The sequence below is a fragment of the Parasteatoda tepidariorum genome, chromosome 5 (assembly GCF_982258835.1).
Source record: "Parasteatoda tepidariorum strain Cologne lab strain chromosome 5, Ptep-v5.0, whole genome shotgun sequence".
In the NCBI taxonomy this organism is placed as follows: domain Eukaryota; kingdom Metazoa; phylum Arthropoda; class Arachnida; order Araneae; family Theridiidae; genus Parasteatoda; species Parasteatoda tepidariorum.
The window spans coordinates 86,271,390-86,280,217 of record NC_141759.1 but is presented as its reverse complement, the minus strand read 5'-3'; the positions used below and the strand labels follow the sequence as shown (position 1 = coordinate 86,280,217).

Sequence of the window (8,828 nt, the reverse complement as noted above, 5' to 3'; positions counted from 1 at the left end):
AGCTATCTTTCAGCAGGATAATGCACGCCCACATGTTGCGCGGACTGTTAGAGAGACTTCTGTTCAGCACAACGCATGCAACTTCTTCCTTGGCCTGCTTATTCGCCGGATATGTCGCCTATTGAGCACGTGTGGGATATGGTTGGTCGGCGTCTCACTCGTGATCCGCGTCCTGCAGTTTCCAAAGACGAACTTTGGTTGCGCATACAAGCGATATGGAATTCTCTTCCTCAAGCAGATATTCAACATCTGTTTGACTCCATGCCACGTCGTATAGCAGCACTTATTGCAGCGCGTGGTGGCTGCACCAAATACTGATTTCGGACGCTTAAATTGTTTCTTTTGTTTTGAAAATTTCATCATTTATTTGTATCAGTACAAGTCGTTTCTGCATTAAATTTCATTTGATTCTGATGATTCTTTCATGGTGTTGCATTTTCTACAAACAGCAGTTTATATATATATATATATATATATATATATATATACCCAGCAAAAACATAAGTTCTGGCCATCTTCGAAATTACTGACGGTACTGATTGAAAAGTGAAGGTGCAAATTACTGTCAGCTGGGTTGATTGCTGGGCCACCCTATGAACTTTTGCCAACATTGTAGGAAGTGTTGGGCCTGTACATTACAAACAGCCGCATCCCGTCAGTCTGAATCTACCCAATGGGCCACCAAGTTAAAGTTGTCTGCTGCCGCCAGTGAAGCGGTCGAGCGAGTAACTGTAACTGTGAATTTATTGTTTAGAAAAAGAAGCACGTTGGATTCTTATAATTTTCAAAAAAGGTAAGGTTTTATTTTTTTCTATTACATTGAAGTTATTATTTTAATCATTTTTGATTTACTATTGTTCAAATATGTTTACGACATGCAGATTTCGGTTTACAAAGAACCGCGTTTGAAGTGCTGTTTTGGCGCTATGTTTTAGATTGGCAATCATCTTTATTCAATTAATACATCATAATTAACACCTTTCTAAGATAGAATAATAAAAAATATTAAATTTAATTCAATGAAAATGTACAAACAAATGTTTTATCAACACCAAGATCGCCGCCAAATTTTTAGCGACAATCGAGCAGTAGCACGCCAAAAACAAATATAAATTCTGTTGTATGATGACTCTTTAAGTGCAATTCATAATATGTTGTAGCATATGATATAAATCAGGTTTATCTAAGTATATTATGAAAATAGGTTTGTATAATAATCAAGAATTTTCATTAAAACTTATTTCTTTATGTTAAATAATATTTAGATTTTAGTTAACTAATTGCTGTTAGTAATATTAAAAATTGTTTCTGTTATATGTATTTCATTTTAATGAAATTTTTGAGCTAAATTCAAGTGTAAAAATAGGTAAAGGTTTAATAATTTATACTAAATAGTTTAAATTAAGATGAAAAATTTATTTGTACATGTTAATATAAATAATTGCGAAGAATCGTGCTGTGAATTCTTAAACAACCTAAAAAAATATAGATTATGGAAAGTTTTTTAGCATGCAGTTGCTCATACTTAATTGTATATTGGCTAACCCCACTTATACAAAAAAAAAATATTACAAAATTCTTTTATATTTTGAAATCAATGTTAAGTTACTTCATAATTTTTGTTAAGAGTTAAGTGAATAATGTTTTTATTGTGAATTTCAAGTTAATATTCATATAAAATAATGCCCGATTTTTATAGGGATTACAAAAATATATAAAAGTTCAATACAATATGAAAACAAAATTCATACTCAATAAAAATAACAAACAACTCTTTTTCTATTAGTTTTAAAAATGTTAGAAAACCTGTTAGCGCTCTCCATGAATTTCTATAGGTTTTCTTATTTCTTGCTGTGTTTATTATTAATTTAATGAACTCGCACTCGTATTGGTAACATGCGATCAAAATTTCTACTTTTCGACTAGTTAAGAGTACTAAAATCTACAGGAGCTCTGTACTTGTTGACAATTTAAATTACAATCATTTCCTGACCGCTATAGACAGAATATAATACCATTTTATTTACAAGTACAACTTCTTAAAAGGATGTTTGACCACTTTCGAAGTAGCCGAGGTGCTTCAAATTTAACTTGTATTCTATTGAGAAAACAAGTTATAACTGCTTCCAAATCACTGAAAGCTAAATTTATAATAATTTTTTGCAGAGAATCTTTCAGTGGAAATAAAAGTTTTTCAATTAACTCCTTGAAAGATTTTCAATGCTAACCTTATATTTTGTGATCCTAGAGCCGAACTTAGAAAATTTTGTTGTTTTATTGTTGACAATTCTGTTAAGAAAATTTCCTGACCTACAAGTTATTTTTCTCATTCTAATTTCTGAAAAATATTATTCTAATTTTCATTCAAACGTTTTGAGTGCCCGTTGTGTAATGCTTTTTAAATTTTTGCTGAAAGTTAAGCGAAATTTTTTTTACTGTATATCAAGTTAATATTCACATGAAAGTAAGACCTTTTTTTTTCTTTTACCTCTTTAAATGTTAGAAAACCTGTGCCAGTCCTCCATGAATTTCTGTAAGTTTTATTACTTAATGTATTTATTATTTATTAAATTATCTCGCATTCATGTTTGTAACAATGGTAACTTGCAATTGAAATTTCTACTATTTTCCAACTGAGTGAAGTACTGCGTCTCTGTTCTCATCAACTTCACTTTCCAAGTAGCTGAAGTGCTCCAAATTCAATTCTTATTCCATTGACAACTTACATCTTATCACTTAAAAGAATTTTTTTTTTCTTAAACTAAATATCAAATCCTTATATTGAGCTTTGTATGGAAGTGCTAGACTAATATAATTATTAATAATAGTTTATTAGACACAATATGCTTTAATATTAGATTCCATTGAACACTAATTTAAACGTAAATTTACGAGTAGTTTGAAACACGGCTTAACAAAAAAATCTAGCCGCTTTTTTTTTATTGATAATTTTCTTATTTTATTTTCATAATCTGTTTTGGCTTGAGCAAAATAGTTGTTGTTTGCCTGTCAGTCTGACCACAGCAAAGTGAGGGTTTAAACGCACATATTTTAAATTATTGTACTAGGGGGCGAACCATATGGAAACGACAAAAATTTGATTATAATCAATTTGAAAAGTTTTTTTCAAAATAAATTAAATTTCAAAAATGACTTTTATGTGAAACTGTTCTATTTTACATAAATTAAATTGAGAAAAGCAACTATTACCAACCAATTCCCCTCATACAAATTTTTAATTTTATTAATAGTTAAAATGATTTATCAATTAACTTATTTTTTTTTTCATCATCTGCAGAATCTTTGATGTGCATAAATAATTTAATATTATTTTGAGAAGTAATATTTTAATTATTATTATTTGAATTATGATTTTAAAGAAGGATTAAGGACATTTTAATGTATTAAGCGAATTCATTTATAAAGTACAGTGTATTCTCACTTATGCACCAGTCTTTGGGACCAAGAGAAAAAGCGTATAAGATTTAAAAAACAGTAAGTTCATGCAAATAAGAAAAGCTTCAGATTCAGCAAAAGCTAAATTTACAATAATTTTTTGCCGAGAATCTATTAGTGGGAATAAAAAAATAAATTTCAATTAACTCTTAGGAAGATTTTCAATGCTAACCTTATATTTTGTGTTTTTTTTTATTGTTGACAATTCTGTTAATAAAATTTCCTGGGCGAAAAGTTATTTTTCTCATTCTAAATTTCCTGGCCTACAAGTTATTTTTCTCATTCTAATTTCTAAAAAATATTTTAATTTTTATTTAATCTTTCTGGGTGTCCATTGGGTAATACTTTTTAAATTTCTGCTAAGAGTTTACCGTAAAATATTTTTACTGTATACAAGGTAATATTTACATAAAAATATGACCTTTTTTTTCCTTTTAGCTTTTCAACCTGTGCCAGTCCACCATGAATTTCAGTAAGTTTTTTAACTTTTATCATATGCAGAATCTTGGATGTACATAATTAATTTAATATTAGGTACTTTGAGAAGTAGTATTTTAATTATTATTACTTGAATTATGATTTTAAAGAAGAATTAGGGACATTTTAATGTATAAAGCAAATTTATTTATAAAGTGCAGTGAATTCTCCCTTATGCATCAGTTTTTGGGACCAAGAGAAAAAGTGTATAAGATTTTAAAAACAGTAAGTTCATGCACATAAGAAAAGCTTCAGATTCAGCGAAAGCTAAATTTACAATAATTTTTTGTGGAGAATCTTTAAGTGGAAATAAAAAAATAAATTTCAATTAACTCTTTGGAAGATTTTAAATGCTGACCTTATATTTTGTGATCGTAGAGGCGAACTTAGAAAATTTTGTTGTTTTATTGATGACGATTCTGTTAATAAAATTTCGTAGCCTGCAAGTTATTTTTCTCATTCAAATTTCTAAAAAATATTATTCTAATTTTTACTTAATCTTTCTGGGTGTCCGTTGTATAATGTTTTTTAAATTTCTGCTAAAAGTTTACTGAAAAATTTTTTTACTGTATATCTCAAGTTAATATTTACATAAAAATAAGACCCTTTTTTTTCCCTTTTAGCTCTTCAAATGTTGGTAAACCTGTGCCAGTCCACCATGAATTTCTGTAAGTTTTATTACTTTTATCATCTGCAGAATCTTTGATGTGCATAAATAATTTATTATTTTGAGAAGTATTATTTTAATTATTATTATTTGAATTATGATTTTAAAGAAGGATTAGGGACATTTTAATGTATTAAGCGAATTCATTTATAAAATACAGTGAATTCTCATTATGCTGCAGTCTTTGGGACCAAGAGAAAAAGTCCATAAGATTTTAAAAACAGTAAGTTCATACAAATAAGAAAAGCTAGATAGAAAAGTTTCAATAGCTGAATAAAACTACAAATAGTCGTGAATAGCGGCTAAACCTTCTAATTGTTTTTAATGATTTCGAGTAATGTTTTTGTCATCTCTGTTTTCGCGTAAACTGAGTAATAGTAATCGCTATAGCTTTACATTCCTTGACCAAAAACTAACGTTTTAATTGGTGGTGGGAAAGACACTGCTAGATAAATTTTGAAAGCATATGGGTGATATATATGGTGGTTTCAATGTGGGTGGTGTGATAGATAAGACACCTTATTCAAATTCATATAAAAAAATGTCTTCCTAGAAACAATAAAGGTGAAAAAAATCCCATAGGGAAGAAAAATGAACTGTATTACTAGATCCAGTAACTTATTTCCTTTTATCTGTAACGAAGATTGTTTATTTGCTTTAAACTGAAAACTTTTTCTAAAAAATGGGATTATTTTTTTCTATTTAAACAAAAAATAAAATCAAAATTTTAGACTTTTAAAAAAAAATTGTGTGCTGAATTGAAATATTTATTTTCTGAATGATGCATAAAGAATTATAATTATTATTATTTTCCTATATAATGATCAAGGGCCTTTGAAAACCTTTGTATATATGCAAAAGGCACATAAAAGAGGTGGCGCAGAAGTGATTGGTCACTGTATGTAGTTTTATATTTTAATAATGGTTATTAATTTTCATTTTAATCGTTCACTTCCCTATTCAATGAAAAAAAGTGTTATATTTATAAATTTTATTGATGTATATAAAATATTTTTTTAAAAATTTTATTAAGTACAGTAAGATTTTGATTGTGAAAACACAATCATATTTAAAAACCTTCCTTGTTAACATAGCTTAAAAACGTGTAGGTTAAAGAGAAAAAAAAAAAGTAACGACAAAGTACTGATTTGAAGCATCTTGAAACTAACCTGTACAATATTGAATGCCTTCTAAGACATTATTTGGTAGAAAAAATTTTTGCGATAAGAACAATTTTTTAGTCCAAGTAAATAAAATGCCCCGTAAAAGTTAAAAAATTCTTAATAAAATGTGTAAGTAAATTTAATTTATGGTAACTAAGAAATAATGTTAATAACACCTACATTTCACTTATTTATCTATTCTTCAATAGTACAAAATATTTTTATTTGGCAATAATATATACACCTACCTTTTTAAAAACAAAAAAGTTTTCTTGAAACAGAAGTTTAAAATGTAAACACATTAGGAATCTCTAAACTAATATTTAAGTGCGACAGAAGCAAAAAGATTATAGAAATCTTACGATTTTATGAGTTAAACGAGATGAAAAACATCAGAACCAGTTTAATTGCATATTGAAATGTTGAAGTTTTTAAAGATTCTTTTTTAACTTTCCGCCCTATAAACGGGTTGTGGTTGTGTGACGTGGGCGACCCTGCTTCACCACAGGTGCCCACTGGGTAACGAGAAGAAAGTAGTAGTTCTGGCATTCCTGTGGCCAATGGGACAACCCCCCAATGCCTGCAATTTAAAAAAAAAAAAGGGAAAAAAGTCTATAATAAGGAAACGCCCATTGTAACGCTCCTGTCCTTGGGCAATCAAACAGGTTTAAATGTTTTCAGTCTAATTTTTCTCTGAATTATTCATTAGATTTAAATAAGTTTTGTTTCTTTTTATTTGTGGCCCATAATGTGTGTATCCTATTACAGAGTTTATTTGCTAGAATTCGAAAAGTATATGTTGAAAGTGGTTAATGTGCAACTCCTGCTATTCTAATCTACAGAAAATGACAACTAATTTTTCTGTATCAAATAAAAATGCAGTGTACCTCCTCGAGAAGGGCCAACCGTCCTCACTGCCCTTTGACGACACTGTCTGATAATATTCCTTTTAAAAAATTTTATGTGTAAATGATGATTACACACTTTTAAAATTATTCGTGTTAATAAGTTTGATTCAGATACCATTACAAATATTTACTTTGTTAATTCTCAACTGGTTAAATTTTTAAAAGATTTTTTTAGTATCAATAAGTTTATTAAAAGATTTTTTAAAAAAATTTGAAATGAATATTTTTTTTAAAAATATGTACCTTTCAATATTTATTTTTAATTAATCGTTTATTAGTTAATAGTTTAAATTATGGAAAAAGCCTTCAAGTTTAACAATATTTTTTTCTATTGCACAATGTTTTCTATTGCACAATGATTTTCTATTAGCATGTTTTTTTTCTTTGTAAGCTACAAATTTTTCTCATTTTGATAATGGGTGAGAACTACTTTTTGAAATATACATGTAAAATAGTAGGTATAGGATGGTAATTTTACAGTCGTTAAGAATCGAATTCAGCTGTTACATAATAGTACACATTTTGTTAACTATTTACGGTGTTAATTAAAAGCCCTTTAAAAACTCGGTGTACCCTTTTTTTTTTAGGAAGCACCTTTCCCTTTTTTTATTCCTAGGCATAGTAATGGAGTATTTAACAAATATTTTTTGTTAAAAGAAGGAACTAAATTAATAAAAAAATTTGAAGAAAAGAAATTTCATCAGAGATGTAAACAATGTTATTAATATTTATGTAAACTTTTCAATTTTTGTCTTACATCTATACCAGTTATATAAAGACATTACGGAAATCGTGACATTGGTCAAATCTGTCGTTATTCTTATCTAGTTCTTGTGTTTTTTATATGAGGAAAACATTAATTTCACAAAGCATCACCATTAAAGTAATTTAAGAATTTATTGATTTATAAAGTTATTACAGAATTGTAAAATTATCTGCCTTTTTAACTAGCAAATTTTGAGCAACCTTTTTTCATATGGTTTCAATTCTGGTTTCAATTCAATACATATTATTGTTTTAATGCCTATTTTAATATGAAAAATGTTGTAAATTTTGAAATTTTTTTTTGTCAAGGGTATACAATTAAAAATTTAATCATAAAAGTAAAGCGAAAAAGAAATACTATTGATACATTCGTGCATGTAAGTAATATATATTTAAAAGTAATTTTTCTTCTACAGCTTTCCTTGAAACAATAATTTACATTAGAATATCATAATTGTTTTAAATATTAAATGCAATAAAATTGAGCACCATAAAATTAATGAAGAAAAAACTGCATGTTTTTTAAAATTAAATATTTTCTGAGAAAAGGTGAGCACAAAATTAAACACCCTGAATAACTTTTCATTTAACAGTTAGATTTTCATGTACTAGTTATCAATCTTAATGGGTTCGTGAGTCAATATTCAATAATTTCATTCAGAAAGGAATTTTATGTTCAAAATCTTTCTAAATTATAAGACAGGTGTATGTTTTGCATGGTGTTACTAATTTGAAGACTAATTTGATGAGTCAAAATTTATCAATGAAATGATAAAAGCAAAAACTTTTCGATAGAAATTTTAATTTTAAAAGCTTACTTATATTTTAAAATATTATTAATACTTATGTTTTTAAAATATACGATTTGCATAATTTTTATTTTATTATCCTCTCTTTCAGGAGAACTCTTCTGTGCTATTCCAAGTGATTCTATGTAGACAAAGATATGATTTCTCTGTTGTTTTTATTATTTTTAAAATTAAATTGAAATTTGTGTAATATTTGTATTGATTAAGGTTATGTCTTTGTATTTATATGTCTTTGTATAATAAAATGTTTGCAAGAGACAATGTTGATTATTCATTTAACTAATTTCAGGGTACATTCAATTTATTACATGACTGGTTACATTAGTACATTTTTGTCCAATACACCTATTTTTTGTTAAATTTGCTGCAAGACTAAATATATGAATTCATGATCACATGAATTCATGATCAGTATCGCACTAAATGATCATCTCTGGACAGCCTCTTAATATTATCGGCTGTAGGTTGTATTTATTTTTGTATAGGGTACAATAGTATCACTAGATTCCTTAAGAACACAGCTTTAATTTTAAAACATATATATACTGACTACAAGCTATTATAGACATATATATTGACTTCA

At 27.4% G+C, this 8,828-nt stretch overlaps 1 long non-coding RNA gene across 3 annotated transcripts; it reads left to right on the top strand.

Moving 5' to 3' along the window:
* The first annotated feature begins 488 nt into the window (after positions 1 to 488).
* On the top strand, positions 489 to 8,506 carry LOC147809624 (uncharacterized). Of its 3 annotated transcripts, XR_015433821.1 has the most exons (5): positions 489 to 793; positions 2,504 to 2,533; positions 3,895 to 3,928; positions 4,557 to 4,601; positions 8,337 to 8,506. It is a non-coding gene; the product is annotated as an uncharacterized LOC147809624 (long non-coding RNA). The 3 variants fall into 3 exon arrangements; XR_015433822.1 differs by lacking the exon at positions 2,504 to 2,533; XR_015433823.1 differs by lacking the exons at positions 489 to 793; positions 2,504 to 2,533 and adding an exon at positions 860 to 1,204.
* The last annotated feature ends 322 nt before the right edge of the window (positions 8,507 to 8,828 follow it).